The sequence below is a fragment of the Gavia stellata genome, chromosome 9 (genome assembly GCF_030936135.1).
Source record: "Gavia stellata isolate bGavSte3 chromosome 9, bGavSte3.hap2, whole genome shotgun sequence".
In the NCBI taxonomy this organism is placed as follows: Eukaryota; Metazoa; Chordata; class Aves; order Gaviiformes; family Gaviidae; genus Gavia; species Gavia stellata.
This window is the reverse complement of record NC_082602.1, coordinates 13,473,744-13,485,420: the sequence shown is the minus strand read 5'-3', so window position 1 is coordinate 13,485,420 and position 11,677 is coordinate 13,473,744.

Sequence of the window (11,677 nt, the reverse complement as noted above, 5' to 3'; positions counted from 1 at the left end):
TGTGTTTGACTATGAGATGCTGCTGTGGTAGGTTATGATTTTTGAAGTGAGAGATTATCTGCGTGTTGTCTGCGGTTTGGAGAGAAGAGACTGAGGGGCAGAAGAAGAGTATTTATGAATAGTTGGCTGCTGTTTTCTGAATGTTTGTCCTTTACCTTTGTCCTTTCTTAAGCAGAATCACCTGATGCATTCTCTGTATTGCAAAGGGAGCCTGTTTGTGGATGCTTTTCTGCATGCTTTCTGCTGTCCTCGATACCATACTATTAAAAAGCAATGAACGTTCATTGAATCGGTTTTCCCTTCAACACCCTATAAAAAATAACACAATTTCCGTTCCAGACCACCTCTGCTGAGGTCATTCACCCCCTTTACAGCACATTTCCTCAAGGTTCCTCCTGAATTGCTCTCAGGCTCCTGGAACAGTTCAGTCCCTCCAAGGCACTTGCTTATTATTCTTACATACTGTGTTATGTTTGACCATAGTGAGGTGCTGGTCTGGTAGCCATGAAGAACCAAACAAAATAGTGAGGGTTTTCTCTAGTATCATAGTAGGGTTGTTTCTGTAATGAGAGAGAAGCTTTTTCTACTGCAGGGAAATGCAGCCAGTAAGAATACTTCTGCCAAGTGGGGTTCTGGTTTTCAGTAGGACTACCTGTCCTGAGATCTCTGATCTTGGTTAATTACCTAAGGTGACTTTTGTTACTTACAAATACTCAGAATGAAGCTACAGATGAAGACAACTTAACTAGCAACATGAAGTACAAAAAATCCAGCGTGTGTGACAGAAATCATTACATTACAAAGTAGTTTTTTTCAGTGCAAGACAGAAGATATGAGAGCTGCAGAAAGAATATGTTACAAACCTATTTGTCTTCTGAAAAGTTAGTAACTGATTACCATCAGAGAAAGCATTCTTCAACACATTCATCTTGGAAATGTCCATATATGAGAATATAATGAGATCATATGAATATAGGTTTGCACAAAATCCAGCTGTTGAGATGTTCCCAAGATACCAGCAGCCAAAAAAAGCAAACCAGTGAACAGGGATGTGAATTATTGCCAGCAGGCAGTCTGGTGAAAGGGAGAGCAAACATAAGGATTAAGTCTATTTCGGGAGTGGGTTTTTTTTTTTTACAGTCTTTCTGTATCTCTTTCTTGGACTAGTCAAACGCTTGGCAAAAGCAATAAATAAGTGCACAGTGATCCCACTGAGTGCGTAGGGAGAAGGAACAGAATAAACAAAGGGCATGTGTCGGAAGAGGACATATGTGCCATGTGAAAAAGATCATATTGTTATTGGGCATGAAATCCTGCGGCACAGGCTGACAGAGGACATAGCTGAGCAAACACTTGGCAAAAATTGGAGTGCACTGTACTGCAGTTCCTTGGGACTTTAAGTGAGACAGATAGAAAATTAAGTGGAGATTACTTCAGGGAGCAAAATTAGGGTAGAAAACACATCCTTGTAGGGAGAGGAAAGTGCCTTTCACTGAAGTGAAGGAAATGAAAGAGAATAATCTCTGTCCTGGATGTAACACTGGTGAATGATGAAATCGGTGCAAGGTTCGTGTGTCCTGCCTACCTGCCCCTGGGAGAAGATTTGTGTCCATCAGGGGCTGTGGAGATTCCTTGGGCTCTTGTCACAAGCTTAATATCTGCTCGCTGCTCATGACCAGAAGTTCTTGCTACTTGGAGGCTGTTGAACGCCGTATGTAAAATGAGGCTTGGTTCATGATCCTTTTGGAAGAGGTCAAATATTTTCACTCTCTTAATTTACTTAGTTTCTGGCTGCTGGGTTGAACCAGTAGTTGGATAGATGTGGAAGCAGAATTTTGTTACCTGGAGAGGCTGATTTCCACAGAGCAGGTATGCAGCTTGTGGACTGCTTCTAAGGGAAGCAGAAGCTTGCTCTGCAACCAGTACATCGGTTTGGTGAACAGACGAAAGGCCTTTTGCAGTGGTGATTTCACCAGAATGAAGTAGGCATTGCCATTTAAAGCTTTTGATAGTAGTGACTCTTAGCACCACATCCCTGCCAGTCGCCACTGAGCCCCACGCCTCTGTTGTTCGTGGGGCAGCCCCAGTTGGCGTTACAGGTCTTGTGGGCTGCAGCCTTCAATGTGTGAATACCTTCAGGTTCTGTGCCAGTGCAATCCCCTCTCCAGTCTGTTTCAACTTGTACTAGTGTTCATTATCTTGATTTGCAAGGAACGTCAAAAAGTGTGAAGTTCTCCTGCTATTGTTATAAGGGCATAATATTTGACACTGTTAAAACCAAAAATATATCACATGGTTGATGGTATGAGATGCTGTCAAGATCAGCTCTGTCTCTAATTGTACCCTCCCTGGAGAAGTTAACAAATGTATGTGTCATGGAGCAGGCAACTCTGATCCAGCGTTCTTCAAAACAATACATTCTGTACTACACCTAAAGCCAACAGTGAGTCAGCTACAGGAATTGACTCTCTTGTGTCATCTGGATGCCAACACACTGGGCTGGATTCTGTTTGCCAGCATTAGGTAAGCATCCGATGGCTTCAGGCTGTTTTGCATCTGTGGCTTCAGCTTCCTGGGCAATCATCTGCGAGGAAACTGAATCACAAAGCTGAAGGAAAAGGTGGGTCACATGGAATAGCAGTGAATGATGTCATTTGTTTTGTATTTTAAACCAGTTGTTAGACCCTTTCATTTGACAGATCTCATGCATTTTGTGAAGCCTGGCCATGCCTCAGAAACCCCTATGAAATATGGTGTGCGGTGTGCCTGCCCATTTTAGAGAAAGGAAAACTTTGTCCTAACAAAGCTGGATTAACTATCTTCCCAGCTACATTAGTGACTCAGGAACAGACTCTTGACTCCCTGTCTTGTATTGCACACATGGTGATCTGATAATACGTGCTATATTTTCTGTTACAGAAGGCTGCATCCCTTTGCTGTTGTAACTTTATGTCCACCCATTTGAGCCACATAAAAATGTGAAATAGATCTGTAAGTCCATGGCAGCTAATATTCTAGAAAATAATACTCATGGGGGAAGTACTTGATTATTCCCAAATTAGAATTACTCAGCTGGTGTCTTTAGCAGATCAATATTGCAAACCACAGCAATTAAATGAGATAATTACTTGAAACTGGACCAACATTTTCATTCTGTGAAGGAGCAGCTAATATCTGAGAAGCTATTCATCTGTTGAATAGCACCTTGCTGAACACGAGTCACGACAAACAGCAGTAAAGCAGAGGTCTGTGTTACTTAACATCTGCGTACCTTTCTCTATTAGGCAACGCATCAGCCATGTATATGAAGCCTTTGAATATAGGTAATATTTACCATATGAGGGACTTGTGATGTGGAGATATCTAAAGAAACAGAGAAACAGCTGGAAATAAATCCCCTTTTCGATTACTAGTCAGCCAATTCTCCTTTCTTCTTAATTACTGCGAGGTCACGGACAGATGCAAGGGAAAGAATGGCTTGCCAGAGAGAGAAGCCAAGCTAATCACTCCACTGCCATTCCTCTGAAAATTTACAGTGCATGTATTATTTTACAGCCAATGTAGTAAAAATCCCAGGTTAAGGCTCCTTTTACAATACGTGTGTCGGAGGAAATATGATACTGTAGCAGGATGGTAGTAGTTCCCTTGTTATTACAGATCCCTCACACCTTTAGCTGCAATTTTTCTTCAAGCATGCTTCCGACACATGCTTCTAGGCAGAGACTGAACAAGAATGTATATGAATTTTTTCATCCTGCTGTCTGCGTGGTTAATCACATGGTGGATCCTGTCCAACAAGATTCCCCAACAGTACAGCTAGCTATTACTGTATGGTACTGGCTTCTCACATCTTTAATTCCAGCTGCAAAACTGCATTAAAAGACAACTAAAATACTTTCATAATGACACTATTTAATAGGAGAATTTGTGGTAGTTGCCATAGGGAAATTGTGTAATCGTGAATGGGAAGAGAAGTGCCCGTGAAAAAATTTCTATTAAAAGTTGATCCAAAGCATGAAAAACCTTGTGAGAATATGAACAAATTAATACATTAACAAGATTAGCATGCACAAAAAGCTCTGGAGGCAGGGCATTAATTCAGATTGTCAGAAAACAGATGTGGACTCTGGATTCTTGTGCTCCGCCCCTTATTTTGAATTTTTTTCTAATGAGATCCTTGAAGTGTGATGAGTTCCACATGTGTTTAGGGGGGAGGCTGATGCTTGTTACACCTGCTATTAGTTTGTTGCATCTCCATGGATATTCTAGTTAGTGTTAAGAATGAAACAAATAAGAGCAAGAATTATCACCTAAAACAAAGCCCTTGCAGGAAATCAGAATAGCGTGGATGCTGTTTCTAATGCCAGATTTTCAGACATCCTACCTTGCTTTAAGAGACTAGTTGGCTCTAACTACATTAAAACACAATACTCTGTCCAGATGTAGTAAAATGCTTTAAATTATGTGTCCCAACTGTTCTTTAATTCAGACCCACCACTTCAACTCATTGCAAGAATAACAGAAATATTATTTCTTAATTCAGGTATTCATCTATGTCGTTTTGTATTTTTATTTCTGTAAGTGCTTTCTGTTTTTTCCTTCTTGGATACTACTTTTCACCGTCTACACAATAACAAAGGGATAATTTTCTGTTTCACAGCAGTGACTATCTAAGGTCTCTAATTAACATTGAGAAAAGAGGAAATAGAAGATTAGAGGATAAAAAATGTGGAAGGGGAACGGATGGCTCATTGCATGTGTTCAAGGAATAAGAAGCAACAGAATTGAGGATAGAGAAGTCACGTGAATCGTCAGGATGTTATAAATAATTCTGAGGTAATCTCTTTTCTTTAAACTATCATTAGGAAAGTGAGTTAGGAGAAGCTGATAGGGCAAGAGCCTGTAGTTTGAATTTAGGAGAAGAAATTACACCAGTCCAGGGTGCAGAAAGTGTTCTGCTGTTGTTAGGTACACAGACCAGGAAACAACCGCGGGGAGGGACTTGGTTGCGCAGCCTTGACGGGGTGGGTGGAAAGAGCGTAGGACCGGGCAGAGGCGAGGCGAGGCGGTGAGGAGCGCCCCGGCAGCCGGGCACGGGAAGGAGCGCCGGGAGCAGGCGGGCTAATGTGGGCAAACACAACCTGGCAGCGAGGGAGCTGCCTCGCCAGTGGCCACTGAGGTGATCTATTTCTGTCTGTGTGGCCACCAGGTTACCCCAGGAGCTGCTCCGTCTCCCACCCCCTCTTTGGCTCGGGTAGCTCCATCGTTCTGCGCTTCCCATGACGGCACTCGACAAGCTGAGGGCCGGGCTGGGTACAGCCCAGATGAGCTGCCCTCCAGCACAGCGTGAACTGCAACCGAGAGTTCAGTCTTTTAATTAGACGCAGCAGGAGGGGAGGGAAGAGGATTTAGAGCAATGGGAGTCTAGGCCAAAGTGACAGACCCCGAACCGTTACGTACTTGACCTTGAGTGTGCTTAGGCTGGTGGGGAAGCAGAGGAGTTCACATAAGTGCTGGTGCTGAGAGGGGCTGGTGTATGGCACCCCAGCAAAGCATTGATTTATGTTCAGCAGAAACCACCGTCTGTTCTTCGCTGCTGCTGGATACCTAAGCAGTGACAGGTCAAACATCTTCAAATGCTTTTTAAGCCTCTGAAAGCATCATGTAGTAGTTATCTACAGACTGCAGCAAATCAGAATCCCTTTGAGAGTAAGTCTGTAGGAAAAAAAAAAAAGCAAGCTAATTGTGTTTCAGCTCACATTCACTTGCCATTTGAATGCTTGGTGATCTGTTAGTGAAAATAAAGTTAATGATTATAGTAGTACTTTGAAATTATATGGTGCAGCTGTGATGTTCTAATGCCATCTGAAATAGCAGAAGGTGAAGCTGCTGATCACAGTTGCTGTGCTCTGTGCAGGCAAACTAATACTTATTTTCAGGGATTCACTGTATGGCCTTCAGCCAGTGCACTTTTTCTCTGATGTGGACACAACCGCGTGACCAATGCTTTAGACCCAGAAGGACAAAAAGCCTGGAGTCAGTGGTAACGTAAGGTATCTCATGGTACCCAAAGATATCTAGATACAGTCTTTGCTAATTAACATCATTTTGTGAGGTGGATTCAAATAGATCATTGGATACTTTCATGCATCTGCAGTGCTAACTTACGGCCTCTGCATGTATTGAAAATGTTATCCTGCAAGTTGAAATTGAGATAAGCAGGATATCACAGAGCTAAATATCCCAAATAGCAATGCAAAATGTTTTGCTGGTTCTTATCAGTTATTTAGTTTTGATAATAGAGAGTGTGCATTTTTTGGTAACAGCAAAGCCCAAGCTTTGTCCTGGAGTTCCCAGTTTTTGCTCAGCTGTTGAAATGTATTGGTTCAGCATCTTAGAATTAGACCTCCTGTGGATATATTTCTGCAAAATATTTACCTGGTAAGCAGATACAGACTGTCCCACGTAGGAACTTCACACAAAGCATACTCAGGCTTCCCTCTAGCCTCTTGTGCCAGCAAATATGTTCTTTGAATGGATGCGTGTCCTTTTTCTCAGCCGCTACAAAATATAGCTTGAGGAAGCTAGCTCCGTTTCCAATGATTTCAGTCTACTTTATCAGTCTTTTCTCAGCTCCCTAAAGATAATGGGAATATGACATTTCACTACCATGGGTCACCTGCTATCTGACAAATAGAAACACTGGGGGCTGAAACTCTGGTCTGCTCCATAAATATTGATTTATGCAGAAAATGAGATGGAAGTTAAATTAGTATGCTAAATTAGAAGGAAATGTGAAGCTTTTGGGTGTCTATTCCTTCCTTTTCTTTTTTTTTTAAATGGCATTTCTTTTTGAAATGTCTATATTTCTTTATCCATACTGATTATTACAGCGGTTTACCACCACATTTGCATCGATACATTGCATAATCCTAAATTATCATTTTGGTTTTCTATGTTGCTACTCTCTGAACAACAGTTGTTTTTCTTGGCTTAACTGCAGACTGCCTCCACCCTCTTTTCCTTCTGCAACTGATCAAATTCTGCAAAGAATTCTCCGCTTTGGATGGACTATCGCTTCCCACCCATGCTGTTCGCACTGAGGTTGGAAATGTTATTAATTTTATTTAGTGTGGGGAAAAACTTGGCTAACCCTTCAAAACCATCTTTCAAGTCCTGTAATTCAATGAAGTCTTTATTTACAATGGTAATAGCTATTTTCCCAGTGCTGTCCAAACGGAGTTCTCTCTGGTTACAAGAGAATGAAGCACTGTTTTCAATTTCAGGGCAAAATGGTCCTATTTTATTTTTCAGTTTGGGGAAAAAGCAGCATACCCTTGTTTAGAAGGTTTTCTAGGAAAAGGAGCAGCTGTTACTTTCGGCAGTATGCTATCTTTTAGTGGCTTTTGCGCCAGGGACTGAGGGAGGAAGGCAGGCAGTCTCATGGAGCCTGATGAGTGTAAAACTGTTATTCTGAGACTTGGATTTTCCACTTCTTTCCAGTCCTAATCCTTGATCTTACACACTAGCACATGAGCACTGAATTTCAATTCTGTCTTTTGATTAAAGTGTTTTGGTTTTTTCCTTCGGACTCAAAATTATCTAAGTACAACATAATAATATTGTATGATGATGTGGATAAAAACACTTCTCCAGAATTGCCATTTCAGATGTGTACAGTGCCCCTGGTAGAGGCTGATTTTACTGAGGTCTCAGTTAGGTATGCCTAAAGCTGTGCAGATGTGAATGATGAATTCCTTGTGCAAACACAAGAAGTGTGAGTGGTGGCAGGATGGAAGATGTCAGTGAAACCTTTGGAAAGCTATACAGCATTGAGGCGCTGGCTTTCTTCCCTTAGGACCCACCAAAGAGCAGCTGGGAGGAGGTAGGAAACTCTAGATTTGAGAAGAAACATGATCTGGGGAAGACCTGTAACTTAGCGTCGTCCTTGACAGTTTCATGGCAATTGTGTTGAGTTTCACTTGTAATTACCAGCAACATAATTACATCTTGCCTATCTCCCCCCCCACCCGCCCCGAAAGGAAAAAGTCAAAGATGATATGTAGTTTTTCCTTCCTGCGGTAGTTGTGGTGTTTTTTGAAGCACTGTGAACAGGTTTGGAAGTGTCTATATTAAATTATTCCAGGTGGTGGTTTTAGAGAAGTAGGAAAACGGTTATTTGAAGAGTTTGGCTTATTTGGAAGTTAGATAAAAGGTCTCCAAATAGGCTATAGCTCAGATCAAATCAATGCAAAAGGTGTGCAGAAAAATCAACTCCATCGTATCCCAGGACAGCTACTTCGTTGTTCATGTGTTAATTCTTTGGTTAGTCGTATGGATCATATTTTTAAATCTTCAAGCAGTTAATGGACCGATCCCTAGATACTTAGGTAGCTTGTTCATTCTCCATACGTTTTGGTCTGCTGGTAGTAATTGGCTTGATCCTATTCAAGATGAATAAATATAATGAAAATAACGTATTTTAGTCTGTTAGCTAAGAGGCATTTGGCTTTTCAAAGCTAAGGGCCACGAGAGACATTGTATGTGAACAGTTTGCAGGATCGGTTATTAAAAGGCAGTACACTAGAGAATTTTTTTCCTGATTAAGTGCAAAACCAGAAGGAAATGAGGGCATCCTGGGCATTTCAAGTGCAGCAGGCAACAACCTCTTGCAGACAGTTGATTCAGAGGCACGCAGCCTGAAAAAGGAATTGACAGAAGGCAGTTATCAGGGAAATCGCTAACAGGATGTAGCCTTTGTAGCCAACTAGTTCAAGTGCCTAACTGGTCTACCATGACCAGTGTCCTTTTTGATGTAAATTAAGTAGATGGCACCTTAGGTAACAGGGGTTGGATTCCCTCCCCACGCCTGGCTAGGTGCTCTCGGTGGCAGTGGGAAGGAGGCTGTGCGACACCCTGCTGCTCTGACTTCCGCTGTTTGCATCCACCTTGTCAGTTGTAAAGCTCCTCTAACAATCACAGCCGCCTGCTTGGAAAAAATGTCTGAAAAGGCAATGAAATCGGGAAGGACCTGTAAGCTCCATCGTACTTTTTTTGTGATAGCTGTTAAACTATGGGTTAATCTAGTTCAAGTGTATCAAACCTTGAACTAAAAAACATAAAATATGTGCTTAAGTTCATCCCCAGCATAAGTATTTTGATGTGAGACTGCCCCTAGAAAGTGTCATTTATGGGGGTATTGCCTTCTGCTCGAGAGTTCTGGTTCTTGGACAGCAGCAACAGATCTGCCAACTCCAACTAATAATTGCATTAGTAAAGACAAAGGAAATAAATAGGAATTTCCTGGAGAAGGATATTAGGAAGAAGTAGGAGACCAGATTAACTTCCTCGATGAAGCTGGCTGAGTTATTTAAAGGATTCAAGTAACAACAGAGAGATGTCTTAGTCAGAGAAGACACACAGATACTACAAAACCAGTGCCTGTGAAAGGTGACAAAACCCAGTTGCTCCAGAAAGAGAAAGCAGGACTGCTGTACGGCCATCCTCTCTGTGTGCACAGATAGTGAGGGTGGATACATGAAGTGGCGGACAAAGCGTAAGAAGCTTGTAAGGACAATGAAGTTTGACAGGCAAGAATGAAAGGAAGACACATCTAATAATAGTGTGTGTTTAACCGTTTATCTCTCATTAAGGAAATAAGCAGCTCAGAAAATGGTCATAGTTAACTTAGAGCAATTAACAGTGATGCAGTACCTTCTAAGTCACTGCACAGTCAGCATTTCCAGCACACGCTTAGGTAAGGGCTTTGAATGAATATTTGACGTGGGCCTAAATCTACAGCAGAAATTTCCAAATATCCTTTCTCCCTAGTGGGCTGCTGCTTCTTAGGGAGTGTTTTAGAAGGACGGCAATTCAATGCTTCCTGTACTTCTGTCCTGAAAGAGCTTGGTGAATTTGTTTCCAACTGCTTGGTCACATGGTCCCAAAAATCCTTTTACCGGTTTTGCATGGTCTGCAAGTACTGATCACAGATCAGGGCCTGATTTTGTGGGGAGCTGAATTCATGTCAAGACTTGAGCTCATTGGTCTGGACTCCCAGACACCCGAAAGCTACGCATTGCGATTTTCACTGCTCTTAAATTCCCTTTCCTGCCCACCATTGCACTTCAGATGTGTTGTTAGAAAGTAATAACTCCACCTGCCTTCTCTGTCCTTCATGGCATTGGTGAAGTTGGCCTGAGCTTTGCTCTGGCTTAGAGCTGCAAGTGCTGGCAGCAGCCGACTGAGTTTTTGTCTCCTCACTTCTGGCAGCAGCTGTTGGGTTATGGCCACGTGTAGCACGTGCCACCTCCACAACTTGCACACCCACTGCCTGGAAAGGAAAGGATAAAGGGGGTTTGGGTGGGAGAGATGGGAAAAAATGGTGAATCTGGAGCTTCATCTGCGCTGACGATGTTGGGGGAGCATGGACCTGTCTGCCACACCAGCGTAAAGAAGGCTCCACCAGCACAGCTCAGAGTTTCCTAGGTATCCCAGAAGACTATTTGATCGTTTACTCTGACTCTCCCATATAAAGCAAATTATAGTATCTCTCACGGTACACTGTGGGGAGGGTTAGGTCACGGCTTGGGTTAGATTTTACGATGTGCCTGTTCTCTGTCTTGGAGGTTAAGATTTTGTACACTATCAGCAGAAAGCAGAGGGTGCTGAGGGACCACTGATACCTGGAAAGGGTCACCTGGTCAGTCCCTGAGCAGCCTAGAGCCTGTGCTCCATCAGGGCTGTATTCCAGAGGAGAGGAACTACAGAGGAGTCCCTGCTCCCATCCCCACTGCACAGGCATCCTGCATCTGGAAATGTGGCATTGCCGTTGCTAACGCTCTCTCAGGGCAATGAAGAACAGATTTAGAGGTGAGGTTTTTTATATCTGTTGCTGCAGTCTTTTCCCTAGACGATCTTTTCTTTTCTGTCTGTATGATCTGAATGTCTCTGTTTTTCTGCTACAAGGACTTGTGCCAAGAGAAGACCCAAATGAAGTAATCGGTCTCCTCTGCGCCTCAGTCGTGAAGACCTGTGTCCCTTGGTGCTGCCTTGAAGGATCCCTGCAGGTCACTCAACCACCACAAAAAAGGCATCCCTTTCTTGCTGCCTCTGCCTACCCGAGTGCATGCCCTGAAATCGTGGGCCCTGCAGCAGGTCTAGATCATGCTCCACAGCTAAGCAGTAAGTAACTAAAGCTTCAAGTGTCCTGCTAACAGAGCGTCACCCAAGCATAATCCAGGCCCTGACTCAAATTGACAAGGACAGGTTGGCCTCTGAAATAATCTCTTTAAATAGCAGCAGCCATCTCTCTCAAAGGCGCTTCCGTCGCCCAGCCAGCGCTGGAGAGCTGCTTACAGCACATCGCCCACTGCTTCCCACCCGGGCATTGCAGGGCTGGCACTTCTCACAGGCAAGTGTGTCCCCTGCCCGCAGCCTCCCAGCTTTGCTTTGCACCAGGAATTACAATGAATTTTGCAGCACAGTTTCTCTACTCCAGGGTGTTAAAAAACAGAAGTCCCAGGGACCGCTCCAGGGAAGATGAAGACTACGACCCTTTCTGGCAAAGGTTGGAGAATATTGCTGTCTGACTTAGAGCTAGAGCGCTCCTTTCTCCCCCTCAGGGGTCATGGTCAGCCCTCGGGGTCCACCCAGGGCCAGGCCCACGGACATGACA